The following is a 9,068-nucleotide window of genomic DNA, read 5'->3' as shown; positions in this document are numbered from 1 at the left end:
AGTGCCAAGGACAAAGCAAAAAGAAAAAGAACATTTTACAAGCTTCCTTGGCCAAATTTCATGTTCAAATGGAGCAACCCATACTTGTGTCTATTTGGAGCCTGTTCACAAACTTTTGATCTCTTATTAAGAGCCTTGAGCTCTATGGATAAGAATTTCTACAATTTGAACTAGTTTGGTGGAGTACTATCTCAAACCACCATTTGTATGATATTCCCTAAACCCTTTTACCTTGTATAATATTGTACATTATTGCATTTGCATTTAATTTCTTGCATGAGAGTGGTGAGAGAGAGAGAGAGAGTCATCTTACTTTTTTTTTATTGAGAAAATTTCAGAAAAAGATAAGGAGGAATAGCAAATCGGTGAAAGGGTATGATATTGCAAGGAAAAGAAAGAAAAAGAAGAAAGGGAGCTGAAGACGCCCGTCCCGAAGCCTGGACGCCCGTCCGGGACCCCCGTCGCATAACTGGTAGGACGCTGTCAAAGAAGACGGGCGGATTCAACACAAGACGCCCGGCTTGAGAAAAGACGTCCGTATTCTTCACGGGACGCCCACCCTAAATGTCATCTGAAACGAGATTTTGAGCTGCCAGGAAACCCGAGCGGATTTTTGAGAATCCGCCCGCCCCAAGCAAAACGCCCGTCCTAACTGAGAAGACGCCCGTCTTCTTCCTGCTCTCAGCTTAGCAGAATCCCTGCATTAGAATCCACCCGGATTTGTGGGAAGACGCCCGTCTTCCAAAAGCACGAGACGCCCGTCCCGCAGCATAGACGCTCGGATCGTCCCCTGTTTCTCGGATAACCCGGACAGGCCCCACCCTTATCCGCCCGGATTCCCCCTTCTTCTATAAAATCACCCCCTTTCTCCCTCATTTCCTCACCTTATCAAACCCTAAAACACTCATCTCCTTCCTCCAAAACACTCCCCTCACATCAAAAGCCAACAAAACCCCCATTTCCTCAACTTCAAGATGATGAACCTCAAAGGCAAGGCCAAGAAGTTGGTTGAATCTACCGGAAGAAAGCGCAAGGGATCATCCTCCTCAACTCCGCGAGAGATAGCACTACCAAGGAATGTCCGTCCCTTAATAAGAGGAGGAATTGAACAACTTGAGTACTTCCAAGAGGTGCTTTTTGAATCCGATGGCCACCGCAAGAACTTTGTCAAATTACTAGGTAAGAACTACGAACCCACTCAATTCGTAGATACTAGGGTGTTGGAAACCCTTAGGATAAGGTACCCCACCGAGATGTTCTTTGATGGCCTTGGGATTGGGAAAGGTTTCCATGCCCATGAGGAGACGTACCTTAGCCTCACGCTTGAATTTTTGAGTAGCCTTCACATTGTAACAAATACTAGGACCAATGTGGGCATGGAGTTTAGGTTGTGCAACCTAGACCATCATCTTTCACTTGATGAATTTGCCTACATTTTCGGTCTTGATGTGCCCACCAACTTTACCGATAAACCCGATAATTTCGATGTGGACCAACTTTGGAGGGCTATTTCCGGGAGGAATTTCACCGGTTTAAAGCAATGCTACACCTTCGCCATCCAACATCCGGTGATTCGGTTCACCGAGCGCTTTGTGGCCGGTACCATCAATGGGAGGTACGAACAAGATAGGTGTACTCTCATTGATTTAACTTTTCTTGAGTCCTATTTGAATGTTCGAGGGACGAGGCGTTATAACTTCAATACGCCCCTTGAGATACTTACTAGGTTCAATGATTTTGCTCAAGGGACCACCCAACTCAAGACCTTCGTAATGGGAGGTCTAATTACTATTTTGGCCAACTATCTTTGCCCCGGGTTCAATGCCCAAGGGACCTATACTCCTCTTGAGGGGAGGACTTTGATTGATGAGCACACCATCTTCACTCATCACCGGTGGTGTAATTACACGCAAGACGGGAGTGTAGAGTGGTACACCAAAGGTTGCACTCCAATCATCCTAGAAGGTTGGAAGATACCGGGCATTGACCCAAGATTGAGCCCATACTCACCTCCACCAAGCTACCTCCTTGATATCCAAATTCTAGACAATCCCCCTCAAAGGGAAGAGCCACCCCGCCAAATACCTCGTGGGGGAACGGCAAGACCTTTTCGCCCACCTTCCTATGTGCCTATCCCACCATACCCTATCCCTCATACCAAATTTGAGCCGGAAATCCCCAATACCCCGGGTATTAATGATTTGATGGCACTCATGAATAGAGTGGACCGCGGGGTACATGAAGGGAGGGTCGACAACTACTTGGCCCTTTACCCCCAATACTATAACATGGCTCAACAAGGGTATGTTGACCTAATGGCCCTTTGCCCAAATGGGCCCAACCGGAACACTTGTTCCCTAATCAAGGGAACCAAGCTTGGGATAGCCAAGGTGGAGGATACTCGGGTCAAGGAGAAGAATTTGACCAAGGAGGGTATTGGGGACAAGCAAGCGGGTATGACCAAGCCGGGAGTTCTCATCGATACGGCTATGATCAAGATGAGGATGACGAATGAAAGAGGCCTACCTCACCACCTCCATTTGTATGATACCCATCTCTCTCTCTCTTTTGTATATAGATTGCATTTAGTGTAGTTTTCACATGCATTTGTATCATACTTCATTTGCATTTGTTAGTTCATATAGTATTGTTTGCATTGTAATATACCCAACAAGATTAGATTAGATTGCATTGTATTTTATCCCACATGATTCATATAGATAGTTGTATATAGATTAGAATTCATGCATAGTTACTAATGGCCAAACCTATTCATTTCTACACTAGAAATAATGTTTAAATCGGTTTGGGGAGGTTTGATCATAAGTGACCATAGTTTAAATCATGCATCATATACTTTAGATTGCACTCATTTGTTATATATGTCATATAGAATTGCATTTAGTTAGAGCATGCATTCATTCATACCATATCATTGCATTTGTACTTCAATTTCCACCAAATCAAAAATTCAAAAACATGTTTTTTCCTTTTTCATTCCTACTCCTACATGTACATTGAGGACAATGTCCAAAATAAAGTGGGGGATGGGAATTTATATTCCAAAAATGCATAAAAATTGAAAAATTTCGAAAAATCCCAAAAATATGTTCTTTAATTTCATAAAATCAAAAACCATAAAAAATTTGAAAAATTTAAAAATCCAAAACATGTTCATTTCCTTTGTAGTGTAGTCAAGTATATATTATTGTATATATTGTGTTCTATCCTTGTTCACATTGATCGACTACGCCACATCCGAGACATGAGGATATTGAAGACCGCATGGTATGATCTTTCCAATCTCCTTTTTCCTCTTTATGTTAATGACTATGTGGCTTTATTTTGATTGATGCGGTATAACAATGTGAACTTAGGACTTGCATTTAGTTTATATGTCATATTAGTTGGTAGAATCACTCACATTAGGATGTATATAATAGTTGCATCATGGCATTTAGTTGCATTTAGATAAAATATTTTGAAAAAGTGCCTAATTGAGAACTTTGACAAGAGCAACTAAGTCATTACAAATACTTTTTCAACTTAAGACTTCGCCTACTAGAATGGTTGTAAAACACCCTAGATAGTGTCATACTAGTGTCTTTTGACCCATGACCCAAAGCCTAGTCAAGGGTTTGCATGTGAGTTACCTATCCGACCCCGTGATGCGATATGGACTTGGTTAACTTGTCTAGGTGACCTTGATTGACCTTGTGGTACGGCAACCCAAAAATACTTTCTATCAATAAGTTTGAAGTGCTCATTTCAAAGATTTTGTATGTGGGAACGTTTTATTGCCAAGGAAACCTCAAATGTTATGAAATGTTGAAATATTGAGAATTTTAGTTGCTTTGATGGAGGCGTACCACTTCGATGTGCTTTGGAGAGGGATCCATTGAATTGGGCCCCCACACGGTTGTGAATTCGACCGCCCAGAGACAGAGTGACTATCACCCCGAAAAGCTATTGTCTAGAGGTTAACCGGTTGCCTAATAAGCGATTGGCGAAAGCAAAGGACATTAGCACGGAAGGGACAAATCCCATCTCTAATTTTTGAAATGTGAAAGTTGAATGAGGTCAAATTTTGAATACTAGTCATATCCACCCTTGTTTATAAAGATTTGAGCATTTCATTCCCAAAAATCCTTTTTGTCAAGCCACTTTGTCGAGCTTGGGACGATCCATGACCTTTACTTTGTAGAGAACTCGAGACTTGTCATGTCATATGCTACTAGCATCATGGGGATCATCATTCCATAACCATCCGATCGCTCTTGACGAAAGTATTTGGAAATTGAGGACGAAAGTAGTCTAGTTTAACACCATTTGGAGGTGATTTAGTGCCATCCTCTTAGCCTTAGTAATTTGTTGAACTAGTATTTGTAACGGAATATATGCTCTTAAATTTGTTCTCTTTTAGTTGCCTCCGCCACTTGATGAGGAAGTGGCTATTCCTTTTGTAGATACATCCATTATTTGATTTTGTGTGCTTAATGTTTGGATGTGTCGCCATTTTGGCAAGACCCACCTTGCCTTGCAAGAAGGCATCCTACCTCATGGTTGTCTTGTTGTGAGTTGAAGGGGCGGAGTGAGACCCGCTAATTATCTCATATCGGCTATGTTATTAGGTTAGTTTAAATAATGGTCCTAGTTTTTGTCACCTATTTACTCGGGACAAGCAAAGGTTCGGTTTGGGGATATTTGATGTGACCATAATTAGCGCACATTTAGTCCCCGAATTAGCCTTGTTCCCATGCTTTTTAGTGCATATTTGGGTCATTTATTGTCTTTAGTTTTTTGTTTTGCATATTCTTTGAGGTTTTGTGTCCTTGGTAGGAAAGGAGTGCAAACCTTGCATTTTCATGGCAAAATGAGACTAAATTGATTGAATCCAATGACCAAGCATCAAGGAGAGACAAGATTAGAAAGCCTTTGTACATATTATAGTAGTTGGGCAATGATGAGGAAAGATCCTTGCATACCCAAGGAAATCCCTAAGGATTTTATGAAGAAAAGGGAAGAAAAGAAGAAGAAACACGGCTGAGCAGCAATCCGCCCGTCTTCCCTTGAAGACGCCCGTCCCCCAGGACCACAATCCGTGTGTCTTCTACCAAAGACGCCCGGGCAGCAGCACCTAGAAGACGCCCGTCTTCTCTGAAAGACGCCCGGGCAGAGACTCCTGAATTAGGCCGTCCCGTGCCTAAGACGCCCGGATTCCAGGCCAGAGCATTTCGTCTTCTTCAAGCTTCAAGAAAGATGCCCATCCTTCAGAAAATACCGGCGTTTCCTTAAATAGGGACTTAATCGTCATTTAAGCCCTTTGTAAACCCTAATCTATGTACCTAATCCCCACTATATATACCCCATTTGTAATAATCAAACAATCAAGGTTTTTAGAGTAGAAAAGCTTCCATATTAGAAATTCCTCTTAGATTAGGAGTAGATTAGAATAGATTACTCTTCAATCTTTCCACAAGTTACACATTAATCTCTCCTTAATTATTGTTCAAGTTTATTATTCAAGTTTATTATTGGGTAATTGAAGATTATTGGGTTATTATTGGGAGATTGACAACCTTCCATCAATCAATCAAGTTTCTTCTATTATTCTTTGCTTTATTATTTGGATTATCTTAAGTTGGTATAATTCCTTTACTCTTTAATCTTTATTGTTCATTTCTTCATTCTATTATCATGTTTATACTTGTTGTGATGATTGACACCATTAATGACATGTTTCCCATGATAATGAGTGAGTAGTTTCTTTAGCTAGGATTAATGGGTAATTAGGGGAAATCAATATGGGGGATGATTCATGCTTAAATTAATATGTTTTCATAATCAAATTGCTTGCTTGTTGTGATGTCAACTTTATGCACATGTTATGTTTGATGAAATGCTAAGCCTATGAATCCTTGCATTTTTACCATCTCTTATCTACTCAACATGACTTGTAAGATATAAACCAACTCGAGTCTTGTTAGACCATGCATAGAAGTTGAATAGGAGGAAAGTAAGTCGACTTGTAGGTGTTGTACAATCTAATCGATTCGACTCCAGGACCCAACCCTTCCTATGAACCGTAAGACATAAACCAACTCGGTTCCTCCACAACATTAATTGCTTGCAACTTTGTAAACATCTTTGTATGATCAACACCATGAATCCCCCATGACCCCATGATATCCTAGCACTTTTAATCATTTGTTTACATCTTTCCTTGTAGTGCTTGTTTTACCTTATTGCTTGCATTAGTCTAGACACAACTACAAACCCCAACAAATCGTGACACTAGCATAAATTGAGATAGATAGACTTAGAACCCAAAGCACACCGTCCCATGGATCAACCTCGACTTAACCACTAACTAGTTGTTTGTTGAGTATTATAAATGTGTTTGATTGGATGAGTGACGACATCACCCACATCAGTTAGATAACAGGAAAGCCAACCGCGACCTTCCCTATTTGGGAAGTCCATTATTCTGCAGGTAAAAGAACACAATTTTTCTTTTTCTCTTTTTTTTTTTCGTTCGTTTTTTTTTGTCTCTCTTCTCTTCTCTTTTTTTTTTCTTTTTTTTTCTTTTTTTTAATACCTGCTTTGGTAGGTTTGGCTTATGGAGCGCTTGCGATTGATCGAGCCCCCAGTTAATGTTCCTGCTTATCATGCTCGCTCAATTGTGACGAGGACCAGGCTTTACATGGCGGACTTTACTCGAGTTTGCAACCACTGGGAGAACGAGTTGAAGAGCGAGGATGGTCCCCTGATTAGATGGCTTGTACCATGGTGGCATCTCAAGTCTGTTACTGGAGTATCGTCATTGGATCCTACCCGATCGGTGCGCATTCTTGGCTTGGAATCCTTTATATGCATCTTCCCAGAGAGGCTGATGAGACAGGTTGGATTGAAACCGACGATTCCGAAGCTTTATACTGTTCCTCAGACTGCCATGGCGCTTACTACTGAAAGTCGAAGAGAATGGGCCATCAAATGGGCTCAAAGAAACATGTGGTTCCTAAACTCTTCTGTTAGTGCACTATGGGTATCAGATTCCTACTTGCAGTGGAGGAAAGTTACTACTCTTAAGGAGCGTGAAAGACTAAGAAAGCACGAGCCTATTGGCTATAAAGTTCGTGATGTAGAGAAGGAGAAAGAGAAGCACTTGACCGAGGGAGAAGAAGAAGCCGGATTTCGAGTTGTTCATCCGTCGAAGAAACCAAAGACTTCTCCTGCCGTGGAAAGGGTGATTGATAAGAATGGCAAGGCTAGAACACGAGAGAGACCGTTGGTGTTTAGGTCTGAGATAGCGCAGGAGCGCCCGACTCGTGGCCGAGACAAGAAATATGACAAGAACGACAAAGGCAAAGGGAAAATGGAAGAATAGCCTAAGTCTTATTATTATTATTATTATTATTATTATTATTATTATTATTATTATTATTATTATTATTATTATTATTATTATTATTATTATTATTATTATTATTATTATTATTATTATTATTATTATTATTATTATTATTATGCGCGCAGCTTTCATTATAATAAAAACAAAATGTTTACATGAAATTGGTGGGGAGCCGAGAGACAATCTGGGCTCCCACACCCTTAGCAATAGTAAAGCTAATACGAGTAAAAATGTAAGCGGCTACCCGAGCCCCAAAGATCCCGAGATACCGAGAATTTCTGGATCCGCTTGAGCAAGGCAACAACATCCGAACTCAACTCCCCGAGTGAAGAGAAAGAGAAAGGTAGGAAACCATAACCCGCTACCGCGCACAAATCCCCATACTTAGCACACTTTCGCTGAGCAGATCGGCGACAACCCGGCCCGCACAAAATCCGCCAACCCGGTCCCGAGTCAAAGGTGAAGAACCCGTCGGTCGACACACACATCACGCCCCCTGTCCCAAGAATAAAGCAATAAATCCGCAGGACGAAGGGAGCCACCATGCCCATCAACCAAACCGATATCAACCTCCTTCCCCGCAGAAATACCAGATCTATAGCAGATGTCGAAGAGAGTGTCCCGGACAAGGTTATGCCGATGTTTAACGCCCACACAGTCAAAGACAAACAGCGTGGTCCCCAAATACATCCCCAAAGAAAAAACCCGAGAGCAAGCGGGACGGGGCCTAGATACCGAGAATAACGGAACACCCAGACGGTACCCCAAAGACACTACGGTAAGTCCTCCCGTTCATAGTCCGCCCCAACCCCGAGATAGGGCGCACGCAACCAATCGAGGAGTGAGAACCTGCCGAGACTGCCATAGAGCGATCTGGCGAGGTGTCAAAGAAATAACAGACTCTGAGGCAGAAGCAACCGTCGTGAAATAAATGTCTGCCAATTTCTTCATAAGTTTGGGGGCAGCAATTTCACTAGGGCGACCTAATAAATCAGAACCTGTAGTTGCAATAAACACCCGTGCGGCATCATCAAAGGCAGGGCCAGCAGCTACAACACGAGAAGGGCCGAGGAGCTTAGCCTGCAAACCAGCAGACTGCAAGCGGGACGCAATAAAAGCATAGAACAAAACATCTCCAGCCGCATAAACACCAAGGCCACCCAGATGAAAAGGGAATGTAGCAAGGCGCCACTGCCAATCCCCAAAACCCGGCCCTGACGCGGTGACAATACGTTCCAAGCTAGAACGCAGAGCGGCATCAAAAGGAAGATGGACAGACCCAAAAACACAAGGGGAGCAAGTACGAAGAGAGAAGTAAAGCTTAGATATACCAGTACAAGCTCGAAGAAGAAGCAACTCACACTGCGGGTCCTCAATCCTCGCAACCAAGTTCATCAGCTCAATGGTCTTAGTTACTCTCGTCGCCACAATCTCACTGCTAAAATCAGGACAAGTCTTGTGGTCCTCCCAAAAGCGTAACACCGCGCAATGGCCGAGAAATAGAAGTGGGGAAAACCCCCGGAAGCCGGCTCCGTGGATCCTCAACAGGCCAAAAGACCTCCGTCTTGGAGACATTTAGGTGTAAACCAAAACGAGGGCCATCCAACCTAATCAAGTCCAACACCTTCCCCACCTCCAAAGTATCTCCCACAATGGT

This window comes from Silene latifolia, chromosome 11 (assembly GCF_048544455.1).
Source record: "Silene latifolia isolate original U9 population chromosome 11, ASM4854445v1, whole genome shotgun sequence".
NCBI lineage: Eukaryota > Viridiplantae > Streptophyta > Magnoliopsida > Caryophyllales > Caryophyllaceae > Silene > Silene latifolia.
This window is presented reverse-complemented; position numbering follows the sequence as displayed.